The sequence below is a fragment of the Salminus brasiliensis genome, unplaced genomic scaffold (assembly GCF_030463535.1).
Source record: "Salminus brasiliensis unplaced genomic scaffold, fSalBra1.hap2 scaffold_106, whole genome shotgun sequence".
In the NCBI taxonomy this organism is placed as follows: domain Eukaryota; kingdom Metazoa; phylum Chordata; class Actinopteri; order Characiformes; family Bryconidae; genus Salminus; species Salminus brasiliensis.
The window spans coordinates 1-7,117 of record NW_027326642.1 but is presented as its reverse complement, the minus strand read 5'-3'; the positions used below and the strand labels follow the sequence as shown (position 1 = coordinate 7,117).

Here is a 7,117-nt window from a genome sequence, read left to right as displayed (position 1 = left end):
GAACTGAAAAAGTGGGATTGGTGCATCCCTAATTAGAACTTTAAATTGACTTTAAAAAAATTCAAAATAATAATAATATAATTTATCGCGGTTATTTCTGGGACAATATATCGTCCAAAATAAATAGTTATCCTGATGGGCCTCCAGAGTTCACAGAGTGGCTCAGAATGGGACAGAGTTAACTCTGTAAGGCAGAGGTCCTCAGTTCTGGAACTAGAATCCAGGTTCTGGTAGTCCACTGAATGAACCGGACTGGCCTCAGAGTGTAGAAGCTGGATTGAGGGTTGAATGTAAGCTCTATGCCACAAGCTCTAATTTGAAGACCTCTGGTGTAGTGAGTAGAGACTGAACTTTTACTGTTGGTTGAAAAGCTGTTAGCATTGACTGCCTTGTCGTCTTGGTCTCGCAGCAGGAGGAGTATCACATGGTACACTTGGTGTGTGCACCACGCAGCCCCTCCACTCCGTCTGCTGACAGCAGTGACCTCACCAGCCCCTCCGTGACCTCTGATCACAGTGCCACCGTGAGTCCACTACACCTTTACTTCCACCTACATTTACCTGTGCTATGATGTCACGAGAACTGATACTGATTGACACGTCAATATCAGAATTCTGAATACGGTGGAACAGGAACTACCTAATCCATCATCAACACACGAGATTCTGATTTCTCTGGATCTGATAAGAGCAGAATAATAGGTCTACACATGTATCCGACATCAGACACAAACACTGTGTGTGCAGCAACCTCCAGTCATCTGATGGCTGAGACTACCTACAAGTAGTGCTGTGCTGCTTTTACTGTTACTGACATAAAATGATCACTAGATGGCGCTTCATGGTTATACACCAGTGCTGGATTTGATATCAGGTCAGAGCTCTTCTTGTTCTAATGAGGTTACCTGATTGTGTTTAATATCCAGGCTGGGTACCACTGTTGACATGGTGTACCATAAAAAAATCTAATCAAATCTAATGTATTTGTATAGCTTTTAATAACTGGTGTTTTCACAAAGCAGCTTTACAGAATCAGTAATTAGTAAAAAGACAAGAAATCAACAACACAAGATAACATTAACACCTGAGACCTCCAGGGAGCAGCAAAAGACCACAGTACAGGAAAAACTCCCTCAGAGCTGGAGGAAGAAACCTGGCAGGAACCAAGACTCACAAGGGGGACCCGACCCATCCTCCTCTGATCAGAACTATTTATGAATTATTGACAAAAGTCACCGAACCACCAAGACTGTTGTACTGCTCAGGTGTGCAACATAATCTTAATATGTCTATAATAATCATGGTGTATTATAAATTAATATAGTTATAGCAGTGATGGTCAGAGTAATGAGAGGAATGATAGTTAATAGGGGTAATATTAATAGTGGCAGATAGTTAAGAAGGTCATTAGGCAGGTAGCAGTTGCAGGAGGGTGGGCAGCTGGTCTGACGCAGGTAGATAGAACCCCAGCGGTCAATCTTCTAAAAGGTCAGTCTGTTTACTGGGAGAAGGTGAAGGGACAGAGTTAGTTCTGAGAGGATTTTATAGAGATCAGAGAATGTTGATCAGTATCAGAGTGTGTCTGACGACTCCGGCAGGTCTGACTATAACAGTCTAATTAAAAGGAGAGAGCCAGAAGGTAACACAGACACGGGAGCTCCCTGAAACACTAGCGTTCATCTGCTCCACGTCCACAAACCTGAGACATGGCACATAAAGTAACCAATCCAGCTGATTCTCAAAACCATAAATGCTCTCCACACCTTGTTGAAATAAGGCTGCTGCAGTTTGAAACGCTGTGGGTAGTTGTGGGAATGCCTTTCGAGAATCTGTCAACTACAGGCAGACCAGATTAGCCTATCTCTACAGGATGATGGGATGAACTTTTTGTCAGGAGGACACAGTTCAGATGGTGGCATGAAGGTACAACAGGTGGTACAGATTAGAATTCAGGTGACTGAGAGCATGAGTTGCTGGTGGGAGTCATATGATCACTCATAGTGTCTCCCAGAGGATTCTGGGAAATGGTGTACCGAACAGCCGAAGTCCTCGGCAGAGTCATGACAAGTTGATGTTAAAATACATTTATTTAATTTTTTTTTAATATATTTTATTTCATTTGTTTTCGTTATTAAACTTTATAGCAAGAATCAAAGAAAGGAGAACCAAGTCTGTCGTGGCAGATCTGTATAAGGGATGGGTTAGTGTAGGAATTAGATGTTTAAACTAATTGCATTAAAATTTGTGGCATACATCTGTTTCTCCTCAGAATGCTGAGACGTTTGGCCCCTCCCCCTCAGTTACTGTGTCCTATCAGGATGTTCCTGGCCCCTCCATCACAGGAAGTTCAGATGGGCTGCGGCACCGAGGGGGTCCTACACATGCTCGTGGATTGACTCCTGACCCCACAGACGCAGTGCAGTGGTAAAGGAATCAGAGCTGTCTAGTTAGCTTTCTGTTACTAGTTAATTAGTTATAGCTAACAATATCTGTCCTACCTGTTAAGCAGACACACGTGGACAAAATTGTTGGTACCCCACCGGTTAATGAAAAACCCACAATGGTCACAGAAATGACTTGAATCTGACAAAAGTAATAATAAATAAAAATGATATGAAAATTAACCAATGAAAATCAGACATCAACCATGTCTTAACAGAATTATTAAAAAAAATAAACTCATTAAACCTGGACAGAAAGCATGTTAAAAACAGTGTTGAAACAGGTGGTGTTTGTAGTGTGTGTGTGTGTGTGTGTGTGTGTGTGTGTGTGTGTGCATAAGTTTGTTTGTGGGTTTTTGTGTCTTAGGCCTCAGGGAATGCCGTTCTCCACACTGGCAGCTCCTTCTGCTGGACTCCCAGCACACCCTGTATACACACCTATGCAGATGCTGTGGTGGCAGCAGATGTACGCCCGCCAGTACTATATGCAATAGTAAGTCATTTACTGGGCCAGTTGTTCCTAAACTAGGACAGAACTGTCCAGAGAGAGGCGGGACATGGTTTGAGATGGGTGGTGCAGAGGGTTTGGGAAACAGACTGACCTAAATGGAGACAATCCTTCTATTAAGTTCATTAAACTCTTGTTATTCTATAATCCTGTAACACATTAGTTTAAGACACTGAAAGACTTTAAGTGTGTCTTTATCACACACTAATAACTGAGTCTAATTTCTAAACCTTCCTGTTCACTTCCTCTCCAGTCAAGCTGTGATGGCTGCTTCTCAGGCCCCCTCAGAGCCCCCGCCTCCTCCTCCTTCTAGTCCACACCCCACCCCGGTTCCAGCACCGCCCAACGAACCCGCAGCCCCTATGGGGCCAAACCCTGCCCCCAATCCCGTCCCAGAGGAGCAGCCAGCTAATCAGAACCTGCAGATGAACGCTCAGGGTGGGGCTATGCTGAACGAGGATGAGCTGAACCGTGATTGGCTGGACTGGCTGTACACAGTCTCGCGTGCTGCTATTCTGCTCAGCATCGTCTACTTCTACTCCTCCTTCAGCCGCTTTGTCATGGTGATCGGCGCCATGCTGCTCGTCTACCTGTGAGTTCAGTCAGAGCATCCCGGATCAGTACAGCTGAGAGACCATCCTTTACTTTCTGCTCGTTCTTCTTATTGAGTGTGTGTGTGTGTGTGTGTGTGTGTGTGTGTGTGTTAGGCACCAGGCTGGCTGGTTCCCATTCAGAGCGGAGCTGCAGAACCCAGTAGCAGCAGAAGGCCGCAGGATGAAGCTGAGAGAAACAACGACATGCAGGAAATGGTAACACATGTACAGTATAGCGCCCCCTACTGTACTGTACTGCTACCCCAGAGGTCTCCTCAGGATCTTCACAGTGAACTCGTAGACTGATGAACAGTGTAGTTTATTTGTAGCCCTAATACAGTGTTTATGTACTTAGTACTGTTCTTAATACTGATTCTAGTCCTAATCTCTCTCTCCTGCAGGAGCGGATCATGGATGAAGGGATTGAGGATGATGATGGCGAGAGTGGGGAGGAAGGCCCTGAGGACGCAGCTCTGGTCAGACCGGGCTTTCTGACGGCCACATGGTCATTCATCAGCACTTTCTTCACCTCTTTAGTGCCCGAGGGTCCGCCTCGCGCCACCAACTAAACCAACAGGCCAGATAAACAAACACACGAATGAACAGAAACGAATAGAAATCGTAACTCCAGCTGAAAGTCCGGCCTGTCCATCAGGAGAGGGACGTTTCTATTGGACAGTGCTCGCTCTGGGCTTAGATTATCCAGCTAACTGAGTGAATCCAGCTTTGTGGACGTCTGTCTGCTCCACTCTCCCAGCAGACCAGAATAAAGGGACAAACACCTGCAGAACTCACAGTAAACTCCGCAGGACGCCGCGGTTAAAGCTTCTGCGTCTGGATTTGTCTTCCTGTTACACTGAGACTCGTCTCTGTTTTTGTTCTGAATGATGGAAGAAGACGAACCCAAACCACGTAACTGCTTCAGTAAGACCGCTTCTCCATTTTCACTGAGTGTAAATAAAGAGGAATAATGATCACAGATATAAATATGAGCATCTCACTGAAGATACACTGTGTTTCTGAATAAACAGAAGTTGTGGAGTCACAGTGTGGTGGAAGTGTAGCGCCTCCTAGTGCTTTGTTAAAGCGGTGCAGTGATTAATCCAGGGTTCACACAGACCCTTTAAAAGTCTTACAGGTGATCAAATAAATGTTAAAAGACCTAAATTCTACTTTTCCTTTTATTTGATGCAGTACTGCTACTACTACTACTAATAATATATAGGGTTAGAGAACCTATTAATCTCACCACAATCTACACTGAGACATTTTTTAGAGCACAGCACAATGATTCCAGCAGCAGAAATGATGTTAAAATGGAATATTAATCTCTCATACAGAAATATTTCACTTCATTATAATGATTTTCTCTTTTAAAATAAAGAATGACATCTCTAAAAGCAGAAAGTCAGGCTGTGCTTAATGGCTACATGTTGTAGACTTTAAACTCCTCCTGTTCCAAATAAGCTCACACTGATCAAAATTAGTTGTTTATTAAGATAAAAGCATATTTAGAAATTATTCAAAGTTTTATTTGAAGGTAAAGCGACAATAAGAAGCAGCAAAACACTAAAATGGAGAAACTGAGTCACTAAAATAAAGGATTTCATTATTTTTAATATATTTATTAACATAAATGATCCAGGTTCTACATCAAACTGTACATTTCTTTAATATAAACAAACAATATTGATAAGATCTATAAAATGATCCTTTTTGTTGTTGATGTCAGACTGATTTCTCACTGTTCTTTAGAGAACTGAACCCTTTAGACAATGAGGAAGAAGCAGTCGCTCAATCTCACACACACACACACACACACACACACACACACACACACACACACACACACAAACACACACACACGGGGTTATTCTATCTACACAGACTCACAGAAAAGCCAATAAAAGGAAGTATCCCAAACCCAATCCCTGCATAGAGGGGTTGAGTGAATGTGGTGTTGAGTGTGTGTAAGTGTGTGAGTGTGTGTGAGTGTGTGAGTGTGTGTGTATCAGAGGAGACGCTGTAGAAGGACAGAGTGCCGGCCGGACAGTCCACATACACTCCTACTCTCCTACAGCTGAGGGAGGAGGAGGGAGATCAGTTATGTTATTATTGTGATGAACAGAGAAACCTTCATCAGAGCAGATCAGACTCCAGGACTCTTCATTCCCTCCAAACCTGCAGTCTGATCTCCATCCTTTCCTGCTGATGGTTTTATAAGTCAGAGCTACTTCAGCTCTCCACCCGCTCCACTCAGCCTCCAGTAACAGCGTCCAGTCAGACTCTCTCTACTCATCACCTGCTTCCACCCATCAAACCTCTCTGGATGATCAGGATACGACTGCAGCTCCTCTCTCACACACACCACCTTTCTGTTCCCTCACTCAGAGAGAGACGTGTGTGTGCTGTGTTTGGGTCCAGTGTGAGATCACAGCCGTCTGAACACAAGAAGAGACATTAGAGGAGGAGCACTGCACTGATAGAGTGTGTGTGTGTGTGTGTGTGTGTGTGTGTGTGTGTGTGAACTTACATTTCTTTAGTCCAGGTTTGATTCTGATCTTCCCTCCATGTTCCACTCTAAACACACACACACACACACACACACACACACACACACACACACACAGAGATCAGGACAGTATCTCTCTCTCTCTCTCTCTCTCAGTTCAGTTTAATTGGCTTCATTGAATAAATTGTAAATAACAGTTGTTGTGAGTAACAGAATGAAAACTACTATTACTGCTATTAAAATAATAAAGATAAGGAATAATAATCAATAATAACAGAATAACAGATTATAGAATAATAGAATTATAGATATATACACAGAGTTCATAAAGGAATGGGATTAATATATGTACAGTGGTGAGGGACTCTCCTCTCTCAGGGTGTGGCAGCTGTGTTCATATTTAGCTGATAACTGAACACACTGTGGAGCTTCTCCTAAACACACTCAGCAGATCTTCCTGAGAGTTGTATGAAAGCCTCCAGGGCATGGAAAATGTCCAGGCACCGGGTATTGATGGTCAATCGGTGGCAGTTTTGGGTCAGGATGTAGTTGAGGTGCTCTGGGTCAGTGTTACTGAGGGAACGCCTTCATAAACACAGGTGAAGTGAGCGAATAACGTCCTCACCACTATTTATAAGACACTGTGTAGAAGACACAGACTGATGACACAGACTGTTACTGTTCTGGGGTGAGTAGTAGACTAGGCCAAGGCTGAGCTACTTTTCTGGCCCTGGAACAATGTGTGTGCTCGGTGTTGGATGGTGAGTCTGTTTAACACCTGAATTTTATTCATTAGAAAAAGTGTTTCTTCTTATTATTGATTTATTCATTAGTATTTGTTTAATCTTAATGTACCTCTCTCTCTCTCTCTCTCTCCCTCTCTCTCTGTCTCTCTCTCTCTCTCTCGCTCTGTTCATTTACCTCTCTCTCTCTCTCTCTCTGTTTATTTACCTCTCTCTCTCTCTCTCTCTCTCTCTCTCTGTTTATTTACCTCTCTCTCTCTCTCTCTCTCTCTGTTTATTTACCTCTCTCTTTCTCTCTCTGTTTATTTACCTCTCTCTCTA

The 7,117-nt window shown here is 43.3% G+C and overlaps 1 long non-coding RNA gene and 1 pseudogene across 1 annotated transcript; one reads left to right on the top strand and one right to left on the bottom strand.

The window, feature by feature from the left end:
- The first annotated feature begins 304 nt into the window (after positions 1-304).
- LOC140548788 (homocysteine-responsive endoplasmic reticulum-resident ubiquitin-like domain member 2 protein) lies at positions 305-4,340 on the top strand (annotated as a pseudogene).
- An 805-nt stretch (positions 4,341-5,145) lies between these two features.
- Positions 5,146-7,110, bottom strand: LOC140548787 (uncharacterized). The gene is made up of 2 exons (XR_011978935.1): positions 6,075-7,110; positions 5,146-5,982 (listed from the first exon to the last, which is right to left on the bottom strand). It is a non-coding gene; the product is annotated as an uncharacterized lncRNA (long non-coding RNA).
- Between the last annotated feature and the right edge of the window lie 7 nt (positions 7,111-7,117).